Source organism: Helianthus annuus, chromosome 12, assembly GCF_002127325.2.
Source record: "Helianthus annuus cultivar XRQ/B chromosome 12, HanXRQr2.0-SUNRISE, whole genome shotgun sequence".
In the NCBI taxonomy this organism is placed as follows: domain Eukaryota; kingdom Viridiplantae; phylum Streptophyta; class Magnoliopsida; order Asterales; family Asteraceae; genus Helianthus; species Helianthus annuus.
In genome coordinates, this window is record NC_035444.2 from 119,987,999 (window position 1) to 119,996,018 (window position 8,020).

Below are 8,020 nucleotides of genomic sequence, written 5' to 3' on the forward strand. Positions count from 1 at the left end.
CCGGTTTATCCTCAACGTCTAATCAAATCAAAAGGTTAGAAAAATGTTTTAAACTAAGAAAATAAAAAACTAACTAAATGCAGAAAATAAAAATAAAATAAAAACAGATAGACAAGATGAATCACTTGGATCCGACACGTGTATTAGTATAACCTTTGATTATTTTCGCACTTTTGCACTTGTTTAAGAGATTATCTTAGTTATTGTAGTAGGCCCCTCTTTTGAAGGCGACGTTACCCTCAACCCAGTAGTTTGAGTCAGCAAGGATACAATCCTAAAGGGTCGGATTATTGAAAGATAATGAATTAAGTTATTAATGCAAATTGTGGTAGGCCCCGCTTCTGGCGGTGACGTTACCCTCGGCTAAGTAGTCTGAGTCAGCAGGGATACAGTCCTAAATAGCCGGGTTATAGTATTAATAGTAGTTAACTTATGAGGGGGTCAAAGAGTTTGGATCCCCGCCATCCAATACCTATGGGCATTGAAGTAGATCCTACTAAATTTGACCCAGGTCCCAAGCAGGACCTCTAAACGCTGAACAAGGGCAAGACCCTTACCAAACCGTTCCCTTAACCCCCGACCAGGTAGCCAACATACCTCCATATAGAACGTGGAGATATGAATGGTGAAAATCTTTTATTTTATATAGACAGTAAAATAATGCCAAGACACCACGGACAAACGATAAGGAAAGATCACCTTCAACTTAAGTAACTAGTTATTAAAGTCATTAATACAAAACCAAATAAAAAGTGCAAAAGATTAAAAATAAAAAGTATTATACTAAACACTTGTCTTCACCAAGTGATGTAAGAGACTTAGGCAAACATGGCCTTGATCGTCAAGAACTCTTACGATCAATCTTGGATCCCGAGACGACTCACACACTCTATGATGGACAATGGATGATGGTGGTGGATGATGGTGTTATGGTGGTGGTGGGTGGTGGATGAAGTGTGAGAGAGGTGGTGTGCCAAGGGATGAGAGAGAATGAAGCCAAGCTCCTCTATTTATAGGCTGAACAGAAGGCTGGACACGGCCCCGTGTCCGCTGGACACGGCCCCGTGTCCGCTGGACACGGCCCCGTGTCCGCTGGACACGGCCCCGTGCCCGTCTGACATTCTCTCACTTCATTAATTGTAATTGCGAATTACAATTAATGCGCCTGCTGTACTTTCACCACGCCCCCGTGCTCGCTGGACACGGCCCCGTGGTGGGCAATGGAAGCTTCTACTGGTTTGTCTTTTCTGCTGCTTCCTGCGCACGCCCCCGTGTTCGCTGGACACGGGGCGTATTCAGACTCTGTTTCTTCTCCTTTGCCTTAGGAGATGCCGTTGAGGGTCCGGGCAGTCCACTTTTGTTCCTTTTCTTGTATTTATGATAGAATTAGCTGTCTTTTTGCTTCTTTTGTTATTTTGAGCTCATTTCATCCTGAAAATACAAAAGGAAGACAAAAACACTCTTTTTCCAACATTAGTACTTAAAAAGGGTTAGTTTTATGCCTTAATTGATGTGATTTATATGTTGCATTTTACACACATCAAATACCCCCACACTTGAACTTTTGCTTGTCCTCAAGCAAAACTCTTTAAATGTGGCTTACACTCCCAAATGGAATAGGTAGAAGAGAAGTTTTTTAGCTTGTCCTAGAGTGTCGGGAATCCAAGGTTTTTATAGGTTTTATTTTTATTTATTTACAATCCTATTCATTATGATTTATTTTGAACTTTTCATAAGATGAATTACTTATTTGGGCATAGCATGCCTTATTAAAATTCCATATATATACAAGTTCACATACCTCACGGGAGATCACTCAACACTCGGCCGAAGGTGTATATTTTAGTGAATCACTCGAGAGCGGCACGGAACTTACGTCTTCCATAGGCTTGCCAAGCAATCAATCCTCCTCCTTTTTAACTTTTTACCTTTGTAAATATCAAGAGGACTTTTGGGGTGAAGGCTTGGGTTTAAAGGTGGGTGGTTGGTTAGTGGTTAGTAAAAAGGGTGAAAATCGTAACAAGCGTCGGTTTTCGTGAAGTACCTTGTTTTTAGTGACTTTTTATTTTGAAGTATTTCTCCAAACAAGCTTTTGTAGCTTTTGTTTGTTTTTGACTTCATCATCATCATTTTTTTTTTAAACGTCACATAAAAAGGTGAGTTTACGAAAAAGCGGACTTGTTACTAAAATAAAAAAAAAATTAAAAAGGTTTTTGGTGGGTAAAAAGGGTTTTGGGGTAATGAAATGAAAGGTTTAGGCTCAAAGGGGCTATCTAGGGGGATTTTGGGTAGGTAAAAAAATGAAAAATAATGGTTTTGAAAGAAAAATGGTTAGTCCTAATGCCTCCATCATTTACTTACTTGGGTTTAAGTTGGTAAGGACCGGGAATGTATCGTCGTGGCAAGTTCTAGATTTGTAAAGACCAAGCGGCTATTCACACAAGAAACGAAAAATGAGCATTTAATCTAAATATGTGTATTTTTATGCTCAATAAAGGCTCAAAACTCACTTTTGTGGGAATGGGTTTTTAATGTGACCAAGCATATATAATCGAATTTTTAACTAGACTTGTTATACCGTTTCATAATTTTCTTATGTTGGTTCTTTTTTATCACAACGCTATCGGTTGTAAACTTGTAAAAATATAACCTTTTTAGAACTTGTTATCCCCAACTTAAACTAAGACAAGTAAATAAAAAAAATGAAAAAGTTTTTGAAAAAATTTGGGGTGTTTAGCGGTTCCAATAGAGTTTTGTATAAGGCTTGTGTTTAGGATTTTGCAAAATTTCAAGGTTTTAGCATCCCCCCCACACTTAAATTACACATTGTCCTCAATGTGTCCAAAAATAAAGTTTTTGGTTGATTAGAATGTATAAAAGTGTGTTAAAAAGCAAAGATTTATGTTACTGGCATCCTGGACACGGCCCCGTGTTGACCGGGCACGGCCCGTGGTCAAGTGCCAGTAACAAAAATTACAGAATTAAAACAGAAGCCTGGACACGGGGGCGTGTCCGCTGAACACGGCCCGTGTCCAGTTACCTGAACTGGGTGATTTTCTGCAGGGGCTCAGCACGGGGCCGTGTTGGTTGGGCACGGCCCGTGTTGAGCCTTCTGTGATGGAGATTTTTGTCGGGTTGTTCTGTTCTTCGTGCATGGTTCCATTTTTCTCGTTCCCCTTTTCATCCATTACCACCATGAGTGTGTTTTATTCTCAAAACAACCATCAATCTTAAAAACCATCATAACATTGCTAATAGAGAGACATTACATAAAGATAAAAATTACATAAATATTAGACTTATGGAGTTCTAGCCCTATGTTTTATTTTAATTTAGCAAAATTTCCAAGAAGCTACTAATCTTGGTTAGGTAAGGCTTTGTAGAACTCCTCCTCTCGGGTGTGGTTCTCCTCATATGTCGGCAAGCCACTCCTCTACCTCCCTTGGAAGGAGAAAAGAGGGCTCGTTCCCATTGGTTTGAGGAGTTTCAACTTCCGCTGGAACTTCTTGTGGGTTTTCCATAGGAGGTTCTGCGGGAAAGTCTCCCCACCCGGTAGGGTTGTTAACACCGAGTGCCAAGTTCCAGTCTTGTTGTGGAAGGACTGGTTCCATAGGGGGTGCCACCAAAATGTTTAACCTTTGGTGCAAAAGGTTAATCTCTTGGAAGCTGCTTTCAAGTCCCATTGTAAGATCGTTAATACGGTCAATGAGGACCTCCTCTATTGACGTCATTTCGTCGAGAGCTTCTCTTAGCGCTATCACGTAGTGCACAAGTGTAGCTTCAACGGAGGGCCTCCTTCCCCTTCGGCTGTTTGAGGAATGAACGGATGATGTTTCGCTGTTTTCACTCGCCATTCTACGAAAAATAAACCAAAAGCAGTTTATATGACGAAACAGTTTCTGGACACGGCCCCGTGCTCATTGAGCACGGCCCCGTGTTCATCTTTCTGCAGAATTTTGGAGCAAGGAATCTTGGGTTTTTAAGTTATTTTCTGAGTTTATGCAAGCTTTTTGACAGTAAATAACTCTAAACAATGTTACATAACATGTTTTTACCAAGATTCTATGATCAAAACTCATTGTTTCCTACCACAAAGATTGAAAATTCAAACTTTTCATGGTAGTTCTTGAAGAAAGATGAAGAAGAAGGAAATGTCTAGAAGAGGAAAGGACAAGATGGGTTGTTGGAAACTTCTTTTAGACTTACCTAGGATTGTTTGAGAGAAGATTCCTTCAAATCTCTGTCCCCAAGTTGGTCCAAATGTGCAGGATTTTTGGCTGCATTTATAGAAAACGACAGCCTGCTGGACACGGCCCCGTGTCCGCTGGACACGGCCCCGTGTGCAGATAAGATTCTGACACAGTTTGTCCGTATTCTGACGTTCTGATCAGAGGGGAATCTTTTGGTGGACACGGGGGCGTGTTGGCCGGGCACGGCCCCGTGTCGGAAAGCTGTCTTATGAAGTTTTGTCTTTACTAAGGAGCTAATCTATATCGGGTGGCTCTTGACTTGTTGGAACAACCCCAAAGTGCCTAAGATACCTTAATTGTCCTATACTAAGGCGAGAACGCAAGAGGTTGTCGGTGAGGATAATTCCTATTTTCATTCTAGGTGGACAAGTCCAACCCTTTCCCGGGCTCTCGTTAAAGAAGGTGTATGCCGAATCGCTCAGGTCTATGTATGCATCGAACGAAGTCGATGGGGAGTCCTTCACGGCACAATCGCACAGGGACGACTATCGTCCGCGTCTTTTCTAGGTAAGAAGGTATTTTCGGGAGCAACGAGGTTGTCGGAATGCGGTTCCAACATTTCCTCATGGTCATCATCTTGGGATGGATCTAAAAAATCCTTCCTAAGTTCTTTTGACCAATTGAGAAGTAGTTCTTCTAGTTGAAATAACTCATCAAGGAGCATTTCTCCTAGAATATCTGGCTGGGCGCATTCGAGGGAGAAATAGTGCTTATTTTTACTTTCGCCCCTCTTAAGGTTACAAGGAATCGGTGGGTCTATATAGTGGGGCCTATAAGTGAGGAAAAAACATTTTAATTCCTCATGTTCGCCTCCACATATTCGACACCACAAACCATAAGAGTGCCGGAAGTAAAAAGAATTACTATCACTCATGTTTGTGTCAGAAATTACCAACCGCCGGGATCTAACGGTTCTGTTTTCAGCAACTGAATCTTGGGCACGGGGGCGTGTTGAGTGGACACGGCCCCGTGTTCAGCCTACTGTCTGATTTAAAACAGGATTGCCAGTTCCAATGATTGAGCACGGGGCGTGTTCAGCGGGCACGGCCCCGTGCTGAGCTCTGCAGAAGCTAAAAATCTAAGAAAAAATCCTAAAAAATTAAAGAAAAATAAAAAAATGATTAGGCCGTTGATTCCTAACTTTCTTAAAATCCTTGTGTCCCCGGCAACGGCGCCAAAAACTTGATGTGCGTGAAGTGTGTTATATTTTTTATGTATATTTAAGCCCCTTTTTACACTTTTAGCCAAGTTTTAAATTTATAAAACACGATATTTACTAACACTAAACACACATATGGGCAAGTGCACCCATCGTGGACGTAGTATAGTGTTGGTAAGATACCGAGGTCGTCCAAGGACACAAGAACTTTTAATACCGGTTTATCCTCAACGTCTAATCAAATCAAAAGGTTAGAAAAATGTTTTAAACTAAGAAAATAAAAAACTAACTAAATGCTGAAAATAAAAATAAAATAAAAACAGATAGACAAGATGAATCACTTGGATCCGACACGTGTATTAGTATAACCTTTGATTATTTTCGCACTTTTGCACTTGTTTAAGAGATTATCTTAGTTATTGTAGTAGGCCCCTCTTTTGAAGGCGACGTTACCCTCAACCCAGTAGTTTGAGTCAGCAAGGATACAATCCTAAAGGGTCGAATTATTGAAAGATAATGAATTAAGTTATTAATGCAAATTGTGGTAGGCCCCGCTTCTGGCGGTGACGTTACCCTCGGCTAAGTAGTCTGAGTCAGCAGGGATACAGTCCTAAATAGTCGGGTTATAGTATTAATAGTAGTTAACTTATGAGGGGGTCAAAGAGTTTGGATCCCCGCCATCCAATACCTATGGGCATTGAAGGAGATCCTACTAAATTTGACCCAGGTCCCAAGCAGGACCTCTAAACGCTGAACAAGGGCAAGACCCTTACCAAACCGTTCCCTTAACCCCCGACCAGGTAGCCAACATACCTCCATATAGACCGTGGAGATATGAATGGTGAAAATCTTTTATTTTATATAGACAGTAAAATAATGCCAAGACACCACGGACAAACGATAAGGAAAGATCACCTTCAACATAAGTAACTAGTTATTAAAGTCATTAATACAAAACCAAATAAAAAGTGCAAAAGATTAAAAATAAAAAGTATTATACTAAACACTTGTCTTCACCAAGTGATGTAAGAGACTTAGGCAAACATGGCCTTGATTATCAAGAACTCTTACGATCAATCTTGGATCCCGAGACGACTCACACACTCTATGATGGACAATGGATGATGGTGGTGGATGATGGTGTTATGGTGGTGGTGGGTGGTGGATGAAGTGTGAGAGAGGTGGTGTGCCAAGGGATGAGAGAGAATGAAGCCAAGCTCCTCTATTTATAGGCTGAACAGAAGGCTGGACACGGCCCCGTGTCCGCTGGACACGGCCCCGTGCCCGTCTGACATTCTCTCACTTCATTAATTGTAATTGCGAATTACAATTAATGCGCCTGCTGTACTTTCACCACGCCCCCGTGCTCGCTGGACACGGCCCCGTGGTGGGCAATGGAAGCTTCTACTGGTTTGTCTTTTCTGCTGCTTCCTGGGCACGCCCCCGTGTTCGCTGGACACGGGGCGTGTTCAGACTCTGTTTCTTCTCCTTTGCCTTGGGAGATGCCGTTGAGGGTCCGGGCAGTCCACTTTTGTTCCTTTTCTTGTATTTATGGTAGAATTAGCTGTCTTTTTGCTTCTTTTGTGATTTTGAGCTCATTTCATCCTGAAAATACAAAAGGAAGACAAAAACACTCTTTTTCCAACATTAGTACTTAAAAAGGGTTAGTTTTATGCCTTAATTGATGTGATTTATATGTTGCATTTTACACACATCAGAGGCCTCGCACGTGATCCACGACTGCAAGCTAGAATTGTCTGGTCAGACGTTTAGTATCGATCTTTTCCCTATCAAACTTGGAAGCTTCGACGTCGTCATTGGTATGGATTGGTTATCCAAACACCACGCTGAGATCCTCTGTCAAGAGAAAGCGGTTCGTATTCCTCGCCGTTTTGGCAAACCCCTCATCGTTCAAGGTAACAAAGGCGGAGAAGTCACAGGCATTATCTCGTTTCTAAAAGCCCAGAAGTGTTTACAAAAAGGGCACACCGCTATCTTAGCACTCGTCACTGACACGCAAGAAGGGGAAAAGAGGATTGAAGACTTTCCAGTAGTGCGTGACTACCCTGAGGTATTTCCTGAGGAACTACCTGGACTCCCTCCCCACCGTCAAGTCGAATTCCAAATCGAGCTAGCTCCCGGAGCAGCGCCCATAGCTCGTGCGCCTTATCGACTGGCCCCTGCAGAACTGAAGGAACTCTCTACGCAATTACAGGAACTATTGGATAAAGGATTTATCCGTCCTAGTTCGTCACCCTGGGGAGCGCCGGTGCTCTTTGTTAAAAAGAAGGATGGCACCTTCCGAATGTGTATCGACTATCGTGAGTTGAACAAGGTTACCATCAAGAATCGCTACCCTCTCCCGCGAATCGACGATCTGTTCGATCAGTTGCAAGGATCGAGCTACTATTCTAAGATTGACCTACGATCAGGTTATCACCAGCTGAGAGTCCGTGATGAAGACATCTCCAAAACTGCCTTCAGGACTCGTTATGGGCATTACGAGTTCCTCGTCATGCCTTTCGGAATGACTAACGCGCCTGCGGTTTTTATGGACCTCATGAACCGAGTGTGCAAGCCTTACCTCGACAAATTCGTGATTGTGTTTATC